This window comes from Ornithodoros turicata, unplaced genomic scaffold (assembly GCF_037126465.1).
Source record: "Ornithodoros turicata isolate Travis unplaced genomic scaffold, ASM3712646v1 ctg00000916.1, whole genome shotgun sequence".
NCBI classification, from domain to species: Eukaryota; Metazoa; Arthropoda; class Arachnida; order Ixodida; family Argasidae; genus Ornithodoros; species Ornithodoros turicata.
In genome coordinates, this window is record NW_026999418.1 from 315,546 (window position 1) to 342,577 (window position 27,032).

The 27,032-nt window shown below is 45.4% G+C and overlaps 1 protein-coding gene across 2 annotated transcripts in view; it reads right to left on the bottom strand.

Annotated features, from left to right (window-relative positions):
- The window catches only part of LOC135375704 (titin-like), a 141,567-nt gene that overhangs the window by 27,374 nt on the left and 87,161 nt on the right, over positions 1 to 27,032 (bottom strand). The window contains exons 1-2 of one of the 2 annotated variants that reach the window (XM_064608359.1): positions 12,458 to 12,696; positions 719 to 768 (exon numbers count right to left, since the gene is read on the bottom strand). The gene's annotated coding sequence lies outside the window, so the exon portion shown is untranslated. Of the gene's footprint in view, positions 1 to 718; positions 769 to 12,457; positions 12,697 to 27,032 lie in introns of those variants that run through there. The other variant, XM_064608360.1, reaches the window with a different exon arrangement.

Genomic DNA, 27,032 nt, shown 5'->3' on the forward strand with positions numbered 1-27,032 from the left:
CTTGGTTGTTTTCTTCTCCGGGTTTAATCTTCCCTTTGATATGCTTGTTGGTAAGAAGACATCTTCATACGCACGGTTTTCATACGCATTTTGCAGAAGGACTTTCCGTCGCTATAGTTCTAAAAGAAGGATGAGAAGTTGATAAGTAAAAAAATAATGAGGAGGATTGAGGAGAAAATTAGTTTTAGCCAAGATCGATGCCAGGGGCAAACGATTGGGTGCAATGAGGTCCCGTGCTCCTAGAAACAGAATGCCGTAGTCACGCTCAGCCCACGCTCACGGCTATGGCAGGAAAAAGTCCTGGGCCAACTACACTGGGAACTGTGCCGACATTTGTCTTAAAGTGTCTGAGGAAAATCCAGGCAAACACCCAGACAGCACAGCCGGCGCTCGGATTAGAATCCCAGTCTCCTTCGAGAAATAGCATAGCACGCTCATGGTCAATCAGCACCGGTAATGTCTTCTGATTGTCTCAAATGGGAGGCGTTTTCTGCAACACTTTGGACGTGCTTACAAGGTGGTGGTGGTGGTAGTGGTGATGGAGCTGCTTGCCATAGCCAAAAAAAAAAAGACTACAAGATTGGTGGGCGGCCTCAGTCAATCAAGAGACAGAGCAATATCATTCTCAATGATGCCTTGACCAAGTTATGCGGCGGTGAAGCTTTTCCTTTTTGGAGTGTGTAGGAACATGTATGAGAAGGAGAGGCAAATAACTCACCTTACTTAGCAAGACATTCTGAGAAGCGAGACGAGTATAGGTGGTTGTACCTGGAAAGAGATGGAGACACACAAATTGAAAACATCCACGCTCCAATGTTGAATCATTTGCCCTATAACGACCTTGGTGTGTCAATGCTAAACAAGCGTTTGATGGATGAGATCCCCGCTCGTTTCGCACTTTTACGTCGCACTCATCTACAGAATTCTTGCGTGTCTATCTGAGTTGGGGGGGGGGGGGGTATGATTTGCTGAGACGAAAAGTAAAATAGAAGCAGAGCTATGTTAGTCTATGTGTCTCCCGCAAAATTACAGAAACAACCGTTTCAGAAAAACCTTTTAAAGTTTTCGGCGTGTCCGAATTTTGCACCTTTAAAAGGTTCTTCAAAAGTGAGACGCCAAGAGATCGTTCCCGAAGACAGGAAACGTTCTAGCACTCTCGATGAATGGTTAATTTTCTGTATGCAGCGCAAGTTCGTCTCAACATGTAATCAATATATCGGGCAAGTCGGCTTCGGTTTGCTCGGGTCGTGTGAGGGTCAGGATAAGGTCACCTTCGAATGCGTCAGTCGGCAACCTCGCTCCAAGTCACTTTCGTCAACGACGTATGGAGTGCTCAAAAAGTATGACAATTTTTTTTCTGCTTAGATTAACTAAATTAAGGAAAGAATAACAACCACCTTCTGCTATACTATGCCTGCGCGCTATTCAGCGATTATCTAGAGCTGTCCACGAATCACTGTCGGCTCAAGATAAGCTCAAATTTCGCCAAATACATAGGGTGCAGCTATAATTTGCTTCCATTGTGTATGCTTGTCGGAGTCAACTTGCTGCAAGACGATGACGACCATGGCAAGTGAGGAAGACAAGGATGAAGAGAACTAACTTCACTCCTTTAAAGAAGCAATGAGCTAGCATTTAACGTAACTCCGAACCCAGTCCGATACGTCCAGCTGCCCACCAGGAGCCACCATGCAAAATATTTTCGCTCAGCGGTGTATTTCAACCAAGCAAGTAAACATACAAAATCAGTCGAAGAAAGCTGCAGCGGACGGCCGACACGATCATCGCGTGACGTAGGGGAGTCACCGTGCTTTTTCTCTCTCTCTCTCTCTTTGTAGCTCACGCGGCGAGCTGTGTGACTGTACGTCACGAGCCACGTGACGGGGACCACGTTTCGTCACGACGCTCCCTCGTTCTCCGATACGCTCTTTTCACGAGAGGAGGATTTTTTAAAGCTGTCCGATACAGAGGCCATGCGCGTGCTCTGTAGTACCCTAGTCAGACGGCAAACCTAAGTCCGTCAACGGTTACTTCACCTGTTGTCCAACCATCATTTCAATTCGCATCGTCCTCTGCCCTGATTTGTTGAAAACAGGAGGCCTATGCCTTTTTCTGTGGCAATCATGAACAGCATAAATGTCGCGGAACATACGCCTTTTTGTGGACATTAACATAACTGCATACGTGCCACAAAAAGGCGTACGCCTCCCGCGTTTAACCAATGAGGTGGCAGTACGATGTCATTCGAGACGGTGAGGGGCAATGCGGTCAAGTTCTCCTTCAAGGGCGCAGATAACCGGCAAATGCAATTACTTACATCGATGTGAACTTACGTTCCAAGTTTTACAGCAATGAAGGGAATAGACATACCGTTGACAACCGGCACCGCGAATACAGAAACTCTGACGTCACGGCAGGCGTTCACCCGGCCAATGACGAAGCCCGAGAGAGGTCACGTGCGTACGACATGCAATGGGAACGGCCAGAGTGGCGTGTCTTCGAGGGTCTATTTCTCGCCAAGTACGACACCCTTAGAAACATAACTCTTTTTGTAATACTGTAGTGCGCAATACAATGAGTGCATAATGTAATGAGTAACAACCAAAACCGTGTCGTAACCCGTGTCACAGAAAGGCTCACGCACAATTCAGGAATGGTTGCGGTATCATTCTGTACAATGGGTATAGTCTCTCTCCAGCATATTCTTCAAGTACAGAAGTGGTACTCGGCCGCGCAAAATCAAAACAAAGGTTGTGATATACCCTTCCGACTGGATCGTGTGTACCAAACATCTTTCTTCGAAACCCAAATGGAGTTATTATGAAGCGTGTGCGTCGCCTTTGTGAAGCGAGAGATTTCCGCAAGCAACACCGAGCACAGATTTAATTGTCCCGCCCGAGCATGGGAAGAAAACAACGTATTTCAGAGGTATATTTGTTTCTATCCCGATGAAATCGACACTATGATGGTCGTGTGAATACGTTTCACAAGTGGGTGCGGCACACACACATAGCCTAAATGGAATGACGATGTGGTGGATCATTCACCGCCGTTATAGCGGTTGCGAACAGATCTCGTCATACTGTAAGAACAGAGCATCATACGGTCTCCCCCAGCCATTGCGCCCAATTATACATTTACGGCTTCCAATTCCAACTTATTGCGGGGTGGCACCCTTTCGTGACGGGTTCACAATTTTTTGTTCACTATTTTTGTGACTCCTCTGATCACTCTACACTCTAAGAAAAAAGGGAGTACTTTTACTCCTTTTTGGGACTAAATGCATGGCCACAAAAAATAGTCCCTTTCGGGAGTAAATGTACGAGGGTAAATGAATGTCACAGACTGGAGACTGCATTTCACGCGCCGTTGTAAGAGTCCCAGTTACATAATTGGTGTGCATGCATGAAAATACTTTGAAGCAAACCGTCAACCGTGATATATCGAGTTATATAAAATCTTGCGACATACATACACTCTTAAAAATGAACTTCACCGCATAGCACGCTCCTACCCAACCATAATGTCGAATGATATCATTATCTGCCCTGATTTGTTGGAGACGGGAGGCGTACGCCTTTTTTGTGACACTTATGCTGTTCATAATTGTCACAAAAAAGGCGTACGCCTACCGTTTTCAACAAATCAGGGCAGATAACGATATCATTCGAGGTAATGGTTGGCTAGGAGCGTGCTATGCGGTGAAGTTCATTTTTAAGAGTGTAGGGCATAATTTGCGAAGCAAGATGCGCTAACTGTTTCTCACTCTGTATGGCTGGAAAATTGCTACGTTGTCTGAGTTATACAGCCTTATGTCGTTCAAATTGACCAAGGGCACATATTTACGTAGACTGTTACATTCAGGAGACCATTGGGACCATTGCAGACTAGGGGAGTCGAAGCTGCAATTACTCCGCGTTTTACTCCTTTTTTTCTTAGAGTGTACAACTACAAGAATTAACGTAACCGCAAGAAGGCCTGCCTTTTTCATCAAGTAGGGGGATGAGCGTCCTGTGTGGTGAACTTCTGTCCTCAGAGTGTACGTGCATGTTTGGAGCAAGTCCTGCACTTGTATCTATAACGCGCGTTCAATTGCTGCATTACAAATATCGACCAGAGCCTAAACTGCACCCGACCTACGATGCGTAAAGCTATGCGTATGAAACAACGAGCATATCATAGACAACATTCTCAAACGTGTAGCAAGAGCCGTAAAAATGTAAATCCAATCACGGCGAGCTCCACGGTGAGCAGAACCACCTAATTATTGACTCTTGAAGGTCATCAGTTATTTCACTGCTCATCTGACATTTCTGAACGAGGGGAGGGGTTACGTGGGGTGGTACTATGAGGATGTGGAGGGGTGATGATGAGGTTGATAATGAAGGATCAACATGTCGGGCTAATAATATCATACTACATTTATTTAACTGGGACGACAGTGACTGACGGTGGGCGAGGAGGCTAGTGACAGCAGCGGCGCCGTCGTATAGAAGCGGTGGGTGGCGGTACTACATACGCTCACAGCACAGATCCAAGAGTTGTTCACATGTTACCTGAAGCATGCTACTTGTTGTATCGTATACGCCGCTGCCAAAACTGAATAAAATTATGGAGGATACCTTCCCTGCTCCCTCATATTCAAAGTATACCATACACCGTTTGAACTACTTATCCAGATTTTCGATCACCCCCTTGTTTTCGATGCAGTACAGACGGCAAGGTGCGTCCTTGTACAGGACCGGTTGAAGCAGCACTCGCTGTCATATTTTGAATAGATGATGAAGTCCTTCGTGACGATCATCTGCCTTCGATACTGACAGAGCCCCGTAGCGCTTCCAAAACCAGTCGAGAGAAAAATCCTTTCACCCGGCTGGTTGAGGGAGAACCTCCGTGTCTGTCGGTCAAGGTTTCCGAGATTAGCGTACCGTTTAATGTAACGTGTTTCAGTGGAAAAGTCAAATAAATCATCCCTCGGCGGCGTACTCTTTGTTTGCCATTTCAGTTGCCGACTGCGTGCGTCACGACGACTGCTGTTACTGCATCAGAGGAAGTCCTCCGGACTCAACGGCTCTCTCAAGCTAAACGTTAGAAAGATCCTAACCCACAACGCACTCCGAAAACGTGGGGGAATATGGACTCTCCGGCTGTTGGAACTGCTCGCCGTACTCAGGCGGGCAATAATCACGAGTGCCGCAAGGAGTGCGATCGTGCATCCTGGGCCGACTTGACAGGGAGCAGTGCCGACATTTGTCTGATGAAAACCACACAAAGACAGCCCAGGCGTTACTCGGATTGGCGTGTAATGACATCATCGCGTCCACTACTGATCACGGAAGCCATTGTTGGCCACACGTCAGTGGGAATCGTTACGAGCACAGGGGATCTTGATACTCTTGGCCAAGATCATCAGTCGTTCTCTCTCCTGATTTGTTCAAAATGGGAAGCGTATTCCTGATGAAAGAATATTTCTTAGGCACTTGAGGCTTTGTATGGGTTCATCCTTTCTGTTTGTTCCAGCCTCAGAACATCAATTGGCTCATGTTCAGCGTATTCCTGTTTATGACACGTTAGCCTTAGTTGCTAATTGGGGTACGAAAAGGAGTACGTTCAGCTCCCTGCTCAAACCAAGAGTGATACGTTATCACTAATCAGTCAGTCAGTGCAGTGAAGACTCGAAAGTCTTTCGTGGTAGAAATTGACATGGCGTCACACTTCTCCTTTGCCACGTCCATTTTATGCGTGAAGATTACAACAGAAATTGACCGCATAACACGCTCCCTGTCAGCCATTCTAAAATGGCATCGTTCCAGCTTTTGTTAAAAACCGGAGGCGTACGCCATTCTGTGACACTTACGTTAACTGTCGCAAAACGGCCTACGCTCTTAAAACAGAACTTGACCGCATAACACACTTTTGGGCCAATCATCATCCCGAATGATATCATTCGCTTTCCTGATTTGTTAAAAGCGGGTGGGGTACGCCATTTTATGACACTTTCGTTAATTTTCGCAAAAGCGTGTACGGCCCGCGATAATGGTATCATTCCGTGCAATGGCGTGCGGTTATCGTGTTATACGCTAAAGTTCTGTTTCAAGAGTGTAGACCCCTTTCATGGTGATTAACATGTATCCAAAACACTTAAAACAAAATCCTGACATCACCAAGAAATCCCCGAAGAGATTTGTAGAAACATGGGACGTATGACCTTTCTGTGACAATTGACATAACTGCATAAGCATCTGCTGTTCCTGTCGGCCACGCTCAGATGGGAAACACGACCACTGCTGCAGGTTGCACTCATAAGAATGAACTGCACCGCATAGCACGCTCCTAGCCAACCATAATCTCGAATGATATCGTTATCTGCCCTGATTTGTTGAAAACGGTAGGCGTACGCCTTTTTTGTGACAATTATGAACAGCATAAGTGTCACAAAAAAGGCGTACGCCTCCCGTTTTCAACAAATCAGGGCAGATAACGATATCATTCGAGATTATGGTTGGCTAGGAGCGTGCTATGCGGTGAAGTTCATTTTTAAGAGTGTGGGGGGAGGGGGGTGGATCCCGCGTCCTGCTCCGACACTTTTCTTAAGCGTCTCAGAGGAAGCCTGGGAAGACACCCAGGCAGCACAGCCGGCGCCCGGATTCGAATTCGGGTCACCTCCCAGTCTCGGCGTGGAATGCCATCACCTAAGCCACGGGAGCTGGTGCGTCACAAAAAGGCGTACGCCTCTCGGCAGGCGCAGGACGATGGCATTCGAGATGGTGGTTGGCCAAGAGCGTGTCATGCTGTGAAGTTCTGATTGGCCTGTAGAGGACTATGGTCTTCCTCCACATGAGTACTGACCGGCGATGACGGAATGTCCCAGCGGGCAGATGGACGTGGCCTCATGCTAGGACGGTGCCGGTAGAACTGGCAGGCAGGCGCAGTGGCGCGCGCCAGCAGAGGCACGTCGTTGTCATCGTCGTCCACGAGCCGCCACAGGCCGATTCTTTCATATCTGTTATCACACCATATCATCTCATCCTGGCTCAGTCGTGACGCAGCCCACATACGTGACGGCAACAACGGCAAGCCGGTTCGTCACCACCACCACCACCTCTGATTGGCTGCGGTCAGACATATGTCGGCACCGTTCCTTTAGAAGTCGGCCCAGGACGCACATTTCCCCAGACCATTAGTCGTATGAGGCTGACAATGGAGAGGTCTTTTACTAGTACCACCACCACAACGAGGTGTTTTAAGGGCGCATTCGGCGAAGTACATTTACTCGGTTCCGTTTTGTTCTCTCAATATTTGGTCAAGTGTACACTTTCTTTCGTGTAATCCACCAGGCAGTCTATGCTTCATCGGGTTGTGGGGAGCTGTTTTCCGTACAGGTTTCTTCGAGAGTGCTATTCGCTTCTGCAAGGCTTCGCAAGCATACCCCTAAAGCAGAACTTCGCCGCATTACACGCTCCTTGCCACGGCTCATCCCGAATCACGTCGTTATCTTTCTCGATACATTAGAAACGAAAGAAACGCACAATTTTGCAATTTCTGTGACGTAAATTGTTATCCACGATTGTGACAGTTTTGCTGTTATGTAAATTGTCAAAAAGATGCGCATGTCCTGGGCTTTCTACAAATCACGAGTGATAATGATATCACTCTGCGCTATAGTTGGCCATCAGTGTATTGTGTAGTGAGGTCCTTTTTAAAGAGTATAAACAGCATAAACGGCAACAAAGCCATTAATACCCTCTTCTCCCGCATTTTTGAACGTTCCGAACGCTTCATCGCGTGTTTTTGCGCAGTGGTGGTGTAGGGGAAAGAAAAAGTAAATAAATGATTGGATTCTATTCATGAAAGACATTGCTTTAGTATCCTTGGTATCAACCTTGATTTTCTAGAGCTGTCAAGGTAAGTGTAAGTGTTCAAGACTGTCGGTAGTTCACAAACGCAGGATAGATTTCGCCTGCGGAAACTGAGGAAGATCCCATTGCACGAAACGAAACTAAGAAAAAAATGGGCAGACGACGCGCGGTATGGTGAGGCAGCTCAACTGAAAATACACTCACTGGTTTGTCCAGAATCCCAAGCACTGGAGGGGGGGGGGTGCAAAAAATTGAGGGGGTCATTATTGTAGCTGCTCGATAAGGGCTTAACATATCATTCCAAACAAGTGTCTATAGCCGAGATAACAAGGGCTGGTCCTGTACGGGAATACACATGTAAAAAAAAAAGTAAGGGGATGTCTTGTAACATTTGGGGGTTGTTTAGGGGTGTACGGGTGTGTGGAGAAATCACTGTACACGCTCCTTGTCTAGAGTTGGTTTTGACCGACGCAGAAACATGCAGTCGTATTCTTTTTGGAGAACACGAGTTGTAAAGCTAATAAGGCTTCCTTCCATTGTCCAATTAGTGGAATGAGTTACGTACAGCACAGTTATGTACCCAGTTACCCTCTAATGGTGTTCTACAGCATGATATGCCGTTAAGGAATAGCGTAAACACCATAGCTTGTTCTACGATCCCTCCTCCCACAGCGAGGCTCTCTCTATCTTATTGAACGTCGCTCGGCCCCGAAGAAAAATTCTCCGCGATGTCCAATTCGTTCCGTGGACGTAGTATAGTGGTTCTCCCTCCAACCAACACCTTGATGATGTCCGCCCTGTGCAATTTATGCTTGATGTTACTTGGCATTCGACGTTGAAGACACACGGCTACATCTATAGCCCAGTACAATGAACAGTGACCTAACCCAGTGGACAGATCGCAAGTCACTTTCACTCGGGGACAGACCTTCAGCTTGTCGATATAGAGTAACAGGCGATAAATGCATGACTTGTCCCATAATGCACCACGAGCTCTCGTGAGAACGCCAGTCATAAAGTTTATTTCCAAGTTGTCCTATACAATAACGGTTTTCACGTTGCATTGCGTGGCGCTGCGCGCAAACTTGCCAAATAACGAGAACGTTCATTACGTGCGAAATAAATCTTTCGGGTCATTTTAGGAGCGTTCTAAGAAAGAAAAAAATGGGTGTCCCAGCAAGTAAGAACCCCCTCTCTTTTTTTTTTACAACCACAGTCTCAACTGCAATACGAGAAGATACAATCCATCTGAAACACAGTTCCCTGTGAACACGATCCCACCTAGCAGCATGTCGTCATATACCAGCAGGCAGATGGCTCGGCAATAACTCGCTACTTACGTGCCATCCAAGAACAGTATTCTCAACTGAATGGTCGTTAAAAGGTGTTTTTGAGGAATGTGCCACTTCGAACGGTAGTTTACGTAACATAAGCCATTTAGAAGAGTGATAAGCCTTTTCCTGCATGAAGTAACAGTTATTCCAAGAAGATGCATGCTAGGAGAAAACATTTACTGTGAAAAGGTGTAAAAAAATAAAAATATTGTGTCTGGGGCCCTGCTCCTCAGAAGGCCCCTAGTGACATTTGACAAGGACACCGTGGACGAAAGGCGCTATGGTTACCTATAGTACGTATGAAAGAAATTCATTCCCGATCCCGGATCGCGTTTCTCAATGAACCAAAATCGCTTCCTCCCAAGTGTGCAGCAATTGGTGGACTCTCCTTGGCAAATTGAAAACCCACGCAACGCGAATTATTGACCTCCGCGACGTTTCCAAGGTGAACGAGAGCGCCTTCCTCTGCAAACAGCTGACGCTAAGGACGCTCTTCCTAGACATCGCATACAATCTCGTATGGTTCTCCTTCGAAGGAAGACAGCTTCGTGCCGACGCCAATATGCTCTGCTAGAAAGTCACATGTCCTTTTCCTATAGCGTAAGTGCCCAGCATTCGTAAGAAATGTGTCCTTGTATGCTGTACACTCCAAAAGCAACGCTTGACCGCATACAACACTACGCGCTAACTATTGCCACGAATGATAGGGTTGTCGCTCGTGATTCGAAAGGGAGGCGGACGTTTTTGCGCCAAATACCGTATCCAAATTGGCAGAAAAAGGGTTACACCACTCTCTCTTCGTATCAGAAGCGATAACCGTGTCGTTCGTGGCAATAGTTTTCGCACAGTGCACTCTGCGGTCAGGACCTGTTCTTAGAGAGCATTAGTTTGTGGTGGTTATGTGGCTACTAATCACGTCATGGTGAGAGGGCAGGTGGAAGACTAGCGAACTTGACCAGGGTTGCGGAATGGGGTGTTCCATTCCGTTCCAATTCCATTCCGAGGAATGGGGATTTGCGATAATTCCATTCCTTTCAATTCCGCGGAATGAAAAGGTATGGTCAGTTCCCACTCCTGGAATGGCTTGGCAACCCAATTCCATTAATTCCCTCAATAAAAGAAACGGACCGGTAACCATACTGGCAAGTCCAGCAGTGCTAGAAGAGATTGACATTACCAAGCACGGAAAAAGCACAAAGACAAGGTGATTTCACTCTTGACCGTGTGCAGGTGCGGTGCAAAGGGTGCGAGGGCAGAAACCAGCACGTTGAAACCAAAACTGCCACCGGGGCAACCAGACCATTCCATCCCCATTCCTAGGATAGTTTCTATCATTCCATTCCAATTCCATTCCTGAATCATTCCAACACCGGAGTGGCAACTCCGGAACCCGGCCTCTGACACACTCGGACGCCACAACTCCTTTTGAGGTAGGTGCTTCGAATGACACCTTAGCGAAAGGAGTTGGCGCCGCTGACACGCGGGGATGACTGTCTCGCTTTAGCATTTATCTTCGCTCACTCTGGCATTGGTGAGTACCTCGGCCACATGGGCGTAGACCTGACTATTTTCTTTCTGTCCAAGTAGGGCATCTAAATTGTGTTCTCATAACTTTATGAGTGCCCACGTATCCCTTACTTGTCGCTGCCCTCGCAGTGGCACTACAGTCAGGACGAATAGCCAGAAATATGGAGACGCACGTGGGCAGGACCGAAGCGAGACGAAACGAATTCCTGGCGTGCGTAGTGGATGGCGAGGGCTTTCGCTCGAATAATTGAAGTTTACGATCACTCGTATACAGATACGGCAAACACTGTACGTTCGAAAAAGAAATATTTTAACGACTCATAAAAGCTGTTTGATAGGCAGATAGATAGGGGAATCTCCGTTATCGTGTGTCACAGACGCCGTTCCGATAGGTGTCCATCTCTGGAAAGGCTTTGGAGTGTGAGGGGTACAGATGACATCGCAAATGTAGACTCGACAATGCGAGTACAGGAAAAGAACGTGTTCTGTCACAACAGTGCGGGCAGATTGAGCTAGGCTCAAATCCATATGGCGTGTTTTAAAAGCACCTTTCTGGTTGTGCTCCTTTCACACCGTGAGACTTCGGTTATCACTAGCTGCTTTTTATTATAATTTCATGAAAGTACAGCGAGCATTGGGGTACAGTGTTGCCTGTCACGATGATAAAAGTCAAATCAAAAGAAAGCGTTGCCGTTAGTACTCATATCACGTAGTAATATGTGCGCTTGAATAGTATTGATGTCAAGGTTCAAGCTCCTTCTGTCGATGCAATCATGCTATACTGACTCTTGTAGTTGGCTCGCACACAATATATACCACGAAAACAAAACTTTGAAAGCCTCGACGATGCAAGGAGCAAGTGTTCGCCGTTGTGTGTGATATCTCATTTGCGTGTGTCATGTGTGTGTGTGTGTGCGAGTGTGTATGCCTCATCTTTTTCATCCTCATCCCACTCATATAATAACCCACAGGCACTGAGGAATGGTACTGCAATTGTTGCGGTGAATCACCTCATCCCATCCTCATTCATCTAGTTGTTGTTGTTGATGTAAAAAAAAAAGTGCAGCAAGAAACAGTAGCATCTATTTGGTAATCATATGTGACGCTGCCCACTGGATCATTCCACGTCAAACGTCCCCGGCGTGTGTGAACGCCAGGGTGCCGCGCTAAGCGTAAACGCCCTCAACACCTGGGTTGATCGAAAACCCCTCTTTACACTGCATAAATGCGTACACTACACACTTCAATGAAAGTATGACTGAAAAGATCCCTTTCTCTCCTCCACATACCTTCGCATACGGAGTGAAACTTCCTTCAGAACATAACGTTAATGCATAACACGCTGAGCGTCAAACATTGCCACCAACTATAGGATCGGTTCAGATTGGAAGACGTACGCCGTTTTGTGTCAATTTCGATGCGCGCTAAATCAGAGAGAGAAAAAAAAAGCGTACGTCTCCCTCTCTCTTCGAATCAGAAGCGATAAATTCATCACTCGTGCCAATGGTTGGCGCACAGTCTGCTATGCGGTAGAGTTCTGTATCTAGCAAGTCAGACAAGTACGGTCGCGTAAGCGCTAACGAGGGACGAGTACTAGGCGCTGTTTCTAACGTTTGCCGTTACGTTAACCTTGATCGTCTTTTTCTGGAAGCACGCGCATTGGAACTTTGCGGAATAATGTAAATGTGGTAAACGCGTATCGTGACATCCCCCTCCTTCATCACAGAAAGTACTCACGGTCACGGCTGATGTTCCAAGAATTACTCCAGAGGGATGTGGCACTACAGTAGAAACAAAATCCAAAGATCCGCTGCAGACACTTCGTGTAGCATGTATCCTTCCATCCACATTTCACGTAAAGCCGCGTCGACTCAAACCTTCAAGCGCGGACAGAGCTGAAGACTAGATGTCGTAAACGATTCACGTGACTTTGCAGTGTTCGCGGCATTCGCTTCGCGCGCTGTCGCGGTCTACTGCGAAAGTGAAACACAAACGCGCGCGCGCGTCTATGAGATCGAGGGCGAAACCAAGATGGCCGCCCCCTCGCGTTCCTCTCTCCTAGCGCTGTCTAGGCAAGTTTTCGTTTTGTGCTTTCCCCGTAGAACGGCAACGGGTGGTCTTGTTCTCGGAGTGGGTGCCTTTCGCTGTGTCGCGGCGCATGTCTGTGACATAACGTAGCGCGAAACATGGCACAAACCGCGAGTGTTGTCATTCAAATTGTATCGCTGTCGAAGGAGTGACAATAGTCGGTATGGAAGTAAACATTGACTCTATCGCGCTATTAGAGTCAACGGGAAATTGCATACGTGCTTGCACTAAGGGCACTTGAACTAAGTTGCGAAGTTTTGGGGCGTACCTGCAGGGCTGAGGAGCCCATTTCTGGGTACGGAGACCAAAATGGGGAGGAATTGCAATAAGAGTAGACACCGTTAAATTAGTTCCAAATCTGCATTTTTTTTCTTTCTTAGACAGTATACTAATTAACTTTTACGGTAACTACAACCTTCGTAAGTCTGCTACGGGGACAACATAAACATGTCGGGAAATTATAGGGTTGTTCTGTCTAGACAGTCTATAGGGCAGAGCACAACCCAAGCAAGGAGCGTTTCACGATTCTTCGATATGTCAAGGACATTGAGACCGACACCTACTTCTAGAGCCCGTCTCAGGCTCAAGACTATAACTCGTCACTCGACCCTTCTTTCATCGAACTTGTTCACACCTTAATTTTTGAGCACTCGGTCTTAAAGGGAGAGTCCGGTACAACCCCAAACTACTATGATAGCTGGGTGAATAAGTTCGATACATTCTTCCGAAATGAGAGATAAAGTCGGCCTGGCGACTCGTTAGTTGCGAAAAGAGCTGGGAAGCTCAAAACGAAAGCTAAACTTCTGAAGGTTTCCTCTCTTACCTCCTCTACCATGCGTGACGTCACCGGTAGTTTCGTGTGGGCCACCGGCTGTTTTTCAGGAACGCGCTTTGTAACTTATTCGTGCTACCTGGATTACCAGACATCCGCTTCTTCGATTTTTGTTATAAAATATTCGCCAGCGTTAAAAGCAAACCCTACAGAAAGCCGTACACGATGAATAACGGTGAGGTGAAACCCAGTGCTGTTGGACAGCTTCTCCTTGAAGGAGCGCCTAAGCATTCAAAGGAAAATATTTCTTTTCTAATTATCTGTGCCACTGAGAGAAATTGTGTCACTGAAATATCATACGCTACGGGTGGATGTCGCACTCATCGCACTATCTCAACAAGTTTCTGGTGCGGAGTCTTCCTTTAACCGTTTATTCACACGAGCGACATCCTCACCGAATATTCTAGTGGAAGAAGAAAGCGAAAACACTGCTCAGAGAGCCGAAGTTCCGCCCCGTGTTATTTTGAACATTCACACTGTGCGGAATATCGGGAGTGGAGTACCGCGCATTTAGCAGACGACACTTTGCAGACGACACCGTTAGCGTGTTTTCCTGTCGTCTGCTACTTGACATCTTGTGGCTGTGTAGTAGGATATTCGGTTAGCACTGTAAGTGAAGACAGGACGTTGAGTGCTCGCGTTGACGTGACAGCAGAAAGCTATGACGCTTTTCGAATCTTCCGCTTCTGGGGGAATGTCGCTCGTGTGAATATACGGTAAGCGTCATGAAATTGACGGGCCCACAGTTTATCTTCTTCTTCGTCCTCTTCCTCTTCTTCACACATTCATTACATTCCGTGTCCCGAAAATTCTGCAACTCCGACGGCGGATAACTGGATACGGTGGAGGAATACGTGCGACTGCATGCAACGGTGTATCCGCATCAATAAACGGGAATACGGTAGTCGAACCAACTCACGCATGGCTGCATTCGAATCACCCGTGTCCAATTCTTAGAAGGGAATCGCCACATTGGACCGGCTCAACGAATACATTTGCGGATTGTCTTAGCGGGAGCCCAAGCTTTTGGGTATTTTGAATACCTACGGTGGCAAGCACATGTGCAGATAGTCGTGGTATACCATTAGACTTGCTAAAGAGTATTAGCGGACCAGGCTTCCTTGCCGAGTTAGCAGAGCTCGCACGGAGCGTGAAGGAATATTCGCCTAACGGTACCCGTTTTTGTGCGACGTTATTTCGTTCTGGGTGTGTGCTGGGGTTATCCGGTTACACGCCGTGTAATGTGCACACGCTCTCCGTGAGAACGCCAGGGCGGAAGTCTTCACGATATATTTTCCGAAGTCGCGCGACATCGAGCACGATGTTGCACTTGTTGTGGTCAAAAGTGTTCGCCGCAGCAGTCGTTCCTCTTCACGGCCCTTGTGGCTACGCGTTACAGTCTTAAAAAACAACTTCATCGTTCGCTATTAAAGGTACCACGTAGCAACATAACCATCCAGTTCATTTTGACAGCGTAATTTACCACCTTGTTGCTTGAAAACCATTATCCTTTCGTTCACGTGCGCATAACACGTAAGTAAACCCAGTGCGACGAGTTACAAATGTGATAGAGAACGCTTAATATTCTTAATTTGCCTTAAATTGAAGTGAAATGGCTCAGGGCGACGTCTGGTGACAAATGATTGTCAACCTCTTGATGGCTACGTAACCGACACTACACAGTGAACTATAGAAGAGGGCAGTGACCGTGTATTCACACGAGCGACATTCTCCCAGAAGCGGAAGATGCGAAAAGCGTCATAGCTTTCTGCTGTCACGTGAGCGCGAGCGCTCAACGTTGCGTCTTCACGTACACTGCTAACCGTGTGGAATATCCTGCTACACAGCCGCAAGATATTCCGTAGCAGACGACAGGAAAACACGCTGACGGTGTCGTCTGCTATAAGTGTCGTCTGCTAAACGAGCAGTAGGCCGCTCCCGATATTCTGCACCGTGTGAATGCTCAACCACGGGACGGAACTTCGGGCCTGCGAGCAGTGTTCTCGCTTTTTCTTCCACTTGAATATTCGGTGAGGATGTCGCTCGTGTGAATGCACGGTGAAACGACCGAGCTCTCCGCCTGACTATCGTGACGTATAGCTCAAGGTGGCGCTGCAAACGACGACGATGGAGACGCCATACAGTTAGTAAGGAGGAGACGCGGAATAAAAAAAAATCAATTATTATTGCAATTACTATTAATTGCAGTTATTATTAATTGTTTCCCAACGTAACAGAAGAGAAGAAAAATCTCAATTCGTAAAATTGTTGAGACGGCCAGATGTCCGCACACTGTAGTTTTTTCATAGCAGCGCCAACGATATATTTTCGCCACATCCTCTGTCCCCAGACCCCTCCGTTCCCTACACTGTTCTAACTCATTGTACCGATACGTAGCCGACAACTTTCGTTTTAGAAACAGTGTTGTCCGCATGGAACGTAGTTTTCCCGACGTAGTTGACGAGTTGATAAACACTTCGACACACGGTTGCCCGTAATGTTTTTATTGTCCGAAAAATGATAAGCACGATTTGGACGAATGTTGTGACGTAATAGTACTGAGGGCGCAAGGCGTCGAACTGAGAAATCTTCCGAGGTCACAGGTCCAGGCGGCTAATACACGATACCTTTAACTTTTAACACGATAACTTTTCTAGCCCATTCGTCATCTCTAATTACATTTTTTCTTCTCGAATTCCTGGAAAGGGGTACGTTTCGCCCAATTTGGATACTTGTTATAGTGTGCCCAGAACAGTTCCTGCTGTCAAGAAGTCAGGGGACGGTATGATATGATTCAGAGTGACAGTTGACGAATACAACCGCTCCCTAGAAGTGCACGTCTTTCTTTGCTCTATTGCATTATCGGAAGGGAGTGACTTTTTCGGGTTAAACCCCACTCCTCCCGGTTATTTCCCCCCGAACTGACCTCCGACCAATTCGGGTTACACCCAATTTCTCCCCGAATTCCAGTCACTATTAAATTTTCAAGTGACGTTTCCACTGAAGACAAACAAAGGTCGCCACGTGTAGCAGATGTAAGAATGGGTCGCTTACGTCCCCAGCAATACACTCATGTGTGTCAACACTGTCTATGCTTTCGGAGATTACCGCTGGAAAGTCACGGTCCCGCAAAAAAAAAAAAAAAATACAGATTCGGAAGGGCTTAATACAAGAGGAGAAACAAAAACACCCGAAGGCACAATTATCGCCCGATTTCTCCCCGTATTACAGATTTAAAAATAGCGCCCGACTTTTTACCCCCCAAATCTGAGAAAGGCATTTAACCCGAAAAAGTCACTCCCAAATTATCGGCATTGATCCCAAATATTAACTTGGTTTTACTGATTATTTTCTTTGCCCTTCAATCATGAAGTGCGTTGACACTTTACGAAGAAAAAGGCCTTGCATCTATGAGCCCTTACAATGGCTATGAGGTTGCTGCGCGAATAAGGGTGTTCCCACTATAGATAGCACGAGACAAAGATGTCCAGATATACATCCCATTGTCTTTCCCGCCGTCCTTTCGTACACCTATTTGGGCCAATGTTTTACAAGCACGTCTCGCGTTGTTCGGTGGCTCACTTTCTAAAAATAGATACAATCCCCGATAAATGGCTCGCACGAATTCCCAAACATTCTTTTTCTCTAGCTATACGCTTTCATTCTGACGCGGAAGACGTTGCGGAATTCTTATTTTACTTTTTTTTACGTTCAGTTTCTTTCTTTTTATATCTGATTTAATATATATTAGTATCTTATATTGATATGTTAATTATTTTTCGAAGGACCGTTGCATAACTACGTCACCAAAGATAATTACAGGACCTACGGGCGATGGAGACGGTATCTAACATGGCACCGAACGGCACAGTTATCGCTCCTGGATGAACAGGAGGAGGAGAACGCGGTGTAACGCCTCCAATTTTTAACCAGTCAGGAAAATGAACGGTACTATTACGAATGACAGTTGACCCGCTGTGCAATGAAATTCTGTTTTCAGAGTGCAGAGCAATGTAACGCTATCTCTCGACCGATGGTATCTGATTTAATTGACGCTAAATACCTTACGTTTACGCACACTATGTACTTCAAATACAAACGTTTCAACGGATAAGCGACGTTTGCTAAATAACAATAATACGTTTCTATTTATTTTCCAGGGGCGTACATTGTATACGGGCCCGCCTGGGAGCCAGAAGGATTGTCAAATGAAATAATAATTTCAATTTTGCTCGGGTGTTGTGAGGGTAAAAAATTCGCAAAAATTATTTCTCGGCACGGTTATCGAATAGTGCCAAGAACCACATAAAGCGCACTTTTAATCAACTAGAACGCTTCCCCTGGAAGGTTTGTCGCTGCCAGTGAAGCACACAGCGCACAGTCAGTCAACATTTTACTCAGCGCACGCTGAAAGCTTCACTCGATTGATAAGTGTTTTTGTACGAATAAAAGAAATAATCGACGAGGTCAATTTAAAAGTATAATATTTTCACGCGCTGACTCTTATAGCAGTATTTCTCCAAGTATTCTCGATGTTACGTGTCTGCAGGCATTGCACTACAGTCAACGACAGAACGCTAGTTACCACCCCGGGCACAGAGCAGCAAAGGGCACTTTTGCGACGAAGGAAAAATACACAGTCCAGTCTGGTAGTAGTGACAGTCCAGGGAATGAAGCACTCTTTCGTATAAAACCTTAATATTCACAAGCTTTTCGTGCAGAACCTGCACTACATCAGGTGAAGACACCAAATGATTTCAATTATGGAAGTAACTCATTTGAATAATAAACTATACCGATCTCAAACACTTTGGGCATCTTTCGCCGGGAAAGCACAATACAAGAAAGCAGAAATACGGCTTTGTGGCTAACATCATCCGCCTTAGGAAGGGAGTTGCCTCAGGACAGAAGCCGCCGATATTTCGAACAGAGACTGTTCTTCTTCTTCTTACCCATCTATCATCCGCCTTAGGGTTCCAATAACCCTATTTCCAATTCCGGTACTAATACCGGTTCCAAATAACGACTCTCTGCGTGTTCCGACCAAGAGTTTACGGCTTCGCGACCATTGGGTGGCTTTCATGGAACGTTCTGGAGTCACGATTTACTGTACAGTTTAATTAATTATGGTAGTGCAATTGGGTTAATTTTTGAGAATTTTGATATAATAAATTGCGATTACCAATTAATGAAGGTTTACGCATTCATTTATTCAATTTAAAATGTCACCACCAAAATACCCCGAAGGCCTCGCGGACTTTTCGAATGCGGACTTCACGGCACATGTCGATGCAGTTCCACGTGAACTCGGCCTAAGACGAATGATTCCTTCGAAGCAACATACTACCATATCAGCATGCTGAACGCCCGATAGTATAGAAGAGCTACCAACAGACCAAGCACTATCATCTTGACCCCTTTGTTATATGGAGGAAAATCCGCCTAGTCAGCTATCTGCATATTCTCCCTCCATTTCTTTTTTTTTTTTTTACTTTCCCCGTCACACTTTGTCGTCCTCAATGAGACAACCACGCCTGGCTTATGAGGGTCACAGCGGTCACGCCTCGACCTCAAGACCTGCTTGTTATGAAGGCATTTTCCTTTTAGTTTTAAAGGAGGTGTGAACTCCTACCTGCATGTATTTAGTTACGGGCGTGATAGGTGTAATATTGTTCTTCTACGTATCGTACTTATATTTACCAATATATTGTTCAATACTTCTCCTTCATAACGTGTGCCGCGTTAATACAAAAACGCACTTTTTTCCGGATACGGGCGAGTAGACGCACCGCCATTCGGATACCTCTATCCATTGTTACGTCATCTGAAGAATTGTAGCACCCTATCAGACGCCAACGCGGAGATGCACATAACGTTCTGTTTTACACACTTAAAAATGAACTTCACCACATGGCACGCTCCTAGCCGACCATCATCCCGAATGACAACGTTCTCGTCCGTGATTTGTTGAAAACGGGAGGCCGAGCGTATTTTGTAGCCATAATGCAGTATATAATATCTCCACATCATAGGCTGAGCCTCCCGTTATTAACAAATCATGAGCGAAAATGTTGTCATTGGGGATGATGGTGGGCTAGCCGCGTGCTGTATGCAGTGAAGACACGGACCTATCAGATTCATCGATACAAAAGATGTCACAGAGAACAAGTTTAAATCGCAGTTTGGAGCCGACACAGACACAGTCAGCGGGTTAGCTTAGTAGAGTTCGTAACCCCTTTAATCCCATGAAGGTTGGAAAGGAAGTGCATGGTTTGCTTCTACTTTCGACACTCATTGTGAGAAGCTATCTGGTGTGACCACGTACTATTTTAATACAGTCTGTTACCATAATAATAATGTTGCCGTGATGTTACACGCAAGGCTTATCTGCCTTAGTATGGCGACATGTTCCACGTGCCGCAGGGTATGACTGCGGATAATTTTTACCACGTGGGTTATTTTGACGTGCGCTGGAAATTTCCGACATACGGTGCTGGAAGCAATGTTTACCTACCCCACCGTCCTCGGCCAGGTTTAAACCCGCCATCTTGAGCTCAGCAAGTCAACGCGTTACCGCGGAGGGCAGAGAGTGTTACGATAGGGTAGAAACCGTCGCTAACGACTGCAACGACATGCCCATCTCGTCAGCCCCGTCGTATCACCGCACATAATGAACGGATTCTGAGTCATGCACACTGTCATTGGTTCTGGTGTGTACAGTGCTTCACCGCGACGCTAAACAACGATCTTTCCAAGTTTCCTTTCTAGATGTGTAATGACCCGAAGGATATAAACGCTTGTGTTTGATTTTGTGTGTGTGTGTGATTTGTATTTGGGTTCTTTTGTGTGCGTTTTTACTATTCAGGTCATGAAAAGGGTTTCATTTCTTGTCGAACAGAAAAAGGACATCGAGCTCTGAGAAGGTCATCTGAGTTCACCACCTCCGCTATTTTCACTTTTCTGTTTTTTTTTTGTTTGTTGTTGTTTTTGTTTTGTATTGTTGTTGTTGTTTTTTTTTGGTATGATGACTTCATTAATACAGCACTCCGTTCTTGCCTTATTGCATATTCGTCCTACTATATTGTCTCCGCTTTGCAGTAATAAGAATGTGTAGCCAAGAAGCACGAACAGCCGTGTCGCACCAGACGAGGGCACATCGAGTGCTGACAATGTACTTTCTAATATTCTCTATAGCACGACATCGTAAAAGTGAAACACGCTACATTGCAAGCGTAAGGTGACCGACCCTTATGTACTGAAACATTCCATAGCTCATTTCTTTTTTCTTTTAATCGCGTCCAGGCATAACCGAAGCGGAAGTATATACGCTCTTGTATACTTTCGCATGATCTTCAGAGTCGCCGTGCAAAGTATTTTAATTCTATTCGAAGCAGATTACTTATGATAAAATTTTATAAGTAGCGCTTTTCCTGCCATGACTTCGTTATCGGGAGCTACCAGTTTTTTACTGTATCGTTCGGGAAAGAAACCTGCTGACATCATATCTTAAAACAGTTCGTAAAGGGACGATCGCATCCGAGAACGTATGTATGTATAGTATCTCTTCGGAAAACAGCTTGCATGTTAAATAAACGAGTTCTAAAGATTCTCATTCCCTCTGCAGCTAACACCGTGATGACGTATGCCAGGTACACGAATGGGAGCGATCAGGGTTGGCTTCTGGAAACGGAAACGAGAAACGGTAATTACCGAAATTCAATAGGAAACAAAAATGGAAACGGAAACAAAATTATTGTAGTTTCCACTACCAGAAACCGAAACGGAAACGAAATTCAGAAGTGGTAACGTTAAAGGAAACCAAATTCGCAGCACGTTTCCCTCAGTGTTTTCGCGTTAATATGAAAATTATATATATCCGCACTATTCTTCCAGTCATCATTCATTCATTCGTTTATTTTCGGGACCTTCTTTCGCGTTGAGCCCACTGCACATCAAGATGGACGCGAAAGCTTTTGATGACGTGTTATTTTCGCGCACGATCGGAGACTTTTGAAACTTACAGGCATGTATTTCCGCAACCTAGACAAGCGTCTACTTGCGGTGTATAAGATTCGTGACGAACTTTGCATTAAAGTGTTTAGTGTTTGTGTTTATAGTGGCTGTCGTTTTGCGTCCATTATGTAACTGACATGAAAAAGCCAAAAGCAAACAGTACGAGTTCCGGATGAGAAACAGAAACCAGTACCGAAATCACCTCGGAAACGGAAACGAAATTCTTAAAAAGAAACGGACACAGAAACCGAAACGAAAAGCCGAGATTTTCAGTTACCGGAAACGGACCCGGAAACAATAATATTTTCGGTAACCAACCCTAGGAGCGATTGTCTCCGAGGTCGTCTGCTTCGCAATATATGTGAAAAGTCCTCGGTAAATACGGTCGACTTTCACTCACCAGTGTGAGTTCTGACGTGACCATGTTGCGTGGAACACGGTGTTACACTGCTGGCTGCACGAACACGTCCGAATGCTAACCAGAAATAACATTCAGGAAGCCGATCACAGAGCTGAGACGCCGTACAATGCACACTTAGAAATGAACTTCACCGCATAGCACTCTCCTAGCCAACGATCACCTCGATCGTCCTCTGCCCTGATTTGATGAAAACGGGAGGCGTACGCCTTTTCTCGTGACAGTTATGAACAGCATAAGTGTCACAAAAAAAGGCGTACGCCAGATAACGATACCCTTCGAGATTATGATTGGCTAGGAGAGTGCTATGCGGTGAAGTTCATTTCTAATAGAGTATATGATTCCGGGTCGCCCGCCTGTCGCTCGGTCGCCAAGGCTACCAAGGTCCCTCCAGCTCATCCCTGATTGGTCTCATCCACGCCAAAGGGCGCTCACTCATTGGCCTTGTCTGGGTGATGTTTTCAGAGAGGGAATCCCGGAATATTCTTTCTATGCGTCGTCTGCTTTTGTGTTGCGTCAAAATGCACAGGAACAACGCCACCAATTCGCCTCGGATTTTCGGCCTTATTATCAGTTGATGAACGCGGAGTAAAACGGACCTATAGTTTCGGAATCGACCAGGACGGATGCGATAGCCGCTTTAAGCATCTTTGTCTCGTGATGTCCATCCCGGTGATCGTCGTGATCCCGAAAGTCGTGTTTGTTTTTCTGCTTTACCCTAAAGAATATAAGGCCACTCTGCTTGATGAAGTTTTGCATTTTGCATGTATGCGCAAAACTCACAGCCTAATTCAACTCAGACCTTGATGCAATCAGTCTACAGTTCCCGGTTGTTCAGCTGAGGAGATGTCTGCATTCGAAATATGCTACACAACGAATCGGTTACTTTCGATCAGTGCGTTTAAAGGGGCAGTGATGCGTCTCCTCACGAACCAACATAAAAGGAAAGGGGTTGCTTCTTTGGTCAGTTCTGAGTGAGTCACCAGTTCTTCTGAAGAGGGGCGACAAAGTGGAGAAGCCTCGGATTGGTCCCTTCAAACCATCTTCCACGATGATTGGACAAATCGACATACCGATTTCACAATGAATGCCCACTCCGTATTGGCAATCTTCCTGAGAAAAAGAGGGAGATGGAAGCGCTTTCTTCTACTAAATCAGCAAGACACGCAACGTTCCTTTTGTTCTGCTGTCAAGGTAACAGTATCTTTCATTCTCTTTTTTATTTAGTGCCCCTTTAATTCGAAGAGTTCACGAGCTATTCCATAGGATCTGGGTCTTATTTCTTTTTTTCTCTCTCGTAATCTAGTTAACTCAAGCTACGCTTCCACTGCAATTAATTAACTCCAAAGAAGCACGCCACCATTGGTCCAATATTGGCAATCAATATAAATTACATTTGTCCAGTATTGACCGTGCAACTCTGTCCGATATTGCGCCAATGAAACTGAAAGTATTGGTTCAATGTTGCAAGCCCGTGGTGAATCAATAAAAAATATGAATGATTTGTAGTTATAGTAACTGCTACAGCAGTCTAGTTTTAATTGGTTCCACAACAACAATCATCACAGCGCAAAGCATTGTTTTTTTCTTTCATTCCTATTTTTCGTCTAGATACTGAAACACTGCCATCGGCGGCACGCGGTAGTGAAATCTCGCTTCCACTGGGACCCGGGTAGTCTTACTGAACTGCCTATCACAGAAAACATATGCGAGCATCCCTCAGCAGCGAAACATCGCGGTTACCGCCAGAATCTTTGGCACAGTTAGCGAATCGTACACACAACCCGCGCCTGGAGTAAAAGGGAGCGTAAAGCTCGTCTTAGCAACTTACATCGTTATCCAAGAAGGTGTTCAGTAGGAGTAAAAAAGGGACAGTATAAATGTACTTAGGAGATGCAAATAAAATGTTTTCCCTGTATCAGCTCTCTCTTCGTAACTAGACCATAACATCAGCTGCATAGATAGGGAATAGGGGGTGTTGAACGTGGTGTAAAAACACTCCTGTGTATGGTGTAAAGTATTGCCATTTTTGTGGCTCAAGTGTTCCTTATAAGGGAGTCATTCACTCCTCATTTCACCTAGTTTTGCTCCTTAATTGGTGTACACGTGCAACACGAAAAATTCCTCACAAGCGGTAAATTTACTCCACTGCAGAAGGAGTACTGGAATATTCCTCTTCCAAGGAGTGAAAAAAAAAACTCCCCTGGAGGGGTTCGCTATGGGACAAGCCATTTACTCCTCATATGGAGTTAATGTCTACCTTTTTGGATAACAGTGTACAATGAATGTCTTAGCAACTTACAATGCATCTGTAATACCTTCACGGCGCCTTACTTGTAACAGCAGTATTCATCCCTATCAAATATTGTTTTCTTATTTGAACTGCCGCTTCTGCCGTAGTGTGTAAGTCGAATAATTGCAAAATTAGCAGCATATGGACCGTACAAATAAGAAATATTTGTTGCCAGAATATTTCGCGGGACAACGAGTTAAATTTTATCAATATTATTCTAGTTTTCCCCCTCACATAACGAGTTTTGGGAATATTAAAAGTACAGCATTGCTTCACTCAGGATTACCAATGGAGTGCCAATAAAGGCGCATTAGTTGAAAGCTGGCTCCACTGGCACTTTAGTTTGACGGCAGACCAATGTAACGCCACTGAAGCGTCATCGTTCATTGAGAAATTCCAGAACGTAATTATATGGGCGGCATGGCTTCGAACTTAAATGGCAATGGTATTCTGGCCATTTTCTGACATGATGCACCTTATTTGTTCAGTTTTGTGTACTTGCGGTTGAGCCAAGATAACACCAATGTAGCCAATAAACTACCACTTATTGGCTCTTCATTGGATTGATTGGGCCTCCTTACGCCCAATGAAACCAGGATAGTGCCAATGTTTGTTCAATATTGTGTGCTGCTTGGGCCCATGCCCGTCGCAGCACCACGGAACTCGGCTGGCATGATCCCGGTTCCCGCATATCTGGTGGCCGTTGAAATCCTTGTTGCGAACGGTGCTTACGGTGCTTACGAACGGTGGCTTACATAAGCCACATAATTTGGGGGGTTGCAACCGGGGGTGGACGATTAACACTAAAAGTTTATTTCTCCGTTAGCTCTTAAGTTTTACACTTATGGCTGTCGATATGAATTACAATAAGAGAAAAACTTTACTGAGAGATTCCGACGAGGTCTTCTCCCCCCGTCCACTACGTCTTGAGTATGTAGTCACTAGTGTAGATTCCACTACGTCTTGGACATCACATTCTGAGAAAAATCAAGCGCAATTCGATAAGTTCATGAGCCGACGAGCTAGGTTCAATGTCTTCATCCTTCAGTGTACCAAGTTTCCCAGGGCTGCTTGAAGCGATAGACTAGTTCTGTCAGCTTATCGTGATTTCCGCTGTTTGGGACACTTCCTGTGAAGCTCTTATCCTTCCTCAACCAATCTAGTACAAAGTACTGTCTCATTCGTGGCAGTCTGTAGTGCCTCTGAGAGTTAACAAAGAAACAAATAGCAACTTGTGGATTTCGAGCACGCATGAAAGTGAGAATCACCCGGTAAAATGTCCCGTCTTTAATCCGAGCTTTGCTGACTCACATTTATTTATTTATTTGTCAACAGATACTGCCACCTTGTTGTCGTAAATGTTGTGCCTGGAATTCTGAGCTCTCTTCCAAGCACAGCACCGCGTTCAATTCCCATACCGTAACGTAGTAGTACGTGAGGAAGTTCAACATAAAAGGACGCATGGCAGTCCGCCACGTCTTCACTTACACCATGGTCCGCTAAAGCTTTCACCGTGTAACATATTTGCCGAGGTCAACGCACTGATAGCATGGTGCACAACGCACTATACTTTGGTTTGCTTTAGCAGCACGACACCTGTCAGTCCAATTTCTTCTTGCGGAGTGCTATGAGATGACACATGAGTGAAAGAAAGTTACAGGTGTACTTAACTTGGCCATCGAGACTACGTTTTAAAATTATCCCTGTTGGAAAAAACCATAAAAGTCCATACAGATTATGTATGGACTTGTGTGGACTCTTACGACTTTGAATGGAAATGGTATGGAACGCTATGGAATTATATGGTCCTCAAACGCTACGCGTACGGACTGCTACGGTGCACCAATGGAATCCATATGGCATGTGCGGACTTCTATGGTGGCCGTACGGGTTGCATAGAGAGTGTGTACGGAACTCTATGGCAGCCGTTCAAAGTCCGTAGAGCGAGTTTGCGGACTTCTGTGACGGCCGTACAGGTGTCCATACAGCAAACTTCTGTGTGTACGGAATCTCTTGGCAGGCATAGAAATCATATTTAGCCGAAGGACGACTAGATGTAAAATGCGCTGTGTGCGCATCACCGTGACATGGTTGCTGCTTTGCGCATGCCGCAACACTTTCACCACTATCATAGAGATTTTTCCAAACTGCAATCTGTTAAAGCGGATTTGTTTACGTTGCTTTTTTAGCTTACGGCACACAATCAAGCTGTTTGCACTGTTTACATAACATAATAATAATAATAATAATAATAATAATAATAATAATAATAATAATAATATAAAGTTGTTGTCATTCGAGGAGAAAAAGATACGCTGGTGCTAGCAACAGGAATTAAGGAAGCAGAACCCGGCTGGCTTTGGAACAATCATTGAATTTCGCCTAGTGCTATACTCAATAACATATATATGTTTGATTAATTTACCATAAAGGGCAGATGGGATACGTTGATATGCAGGAATAAAATGATTCAATATTTACTTGTTGACGCATGATAGGGATCTAAAAATAGGCAAACAATATTGAAGTAACACATAGGAGTACACTGCCACGAAGCCCAGCCGCAAAGGCAGAAGTCTGACTGAGTGAATTGATCCAATTAACGGCTACTTGGCTGACTTCCTAAAAAGGCTGTAAGACAATAAATTTTGTCAAATTGACATGCACT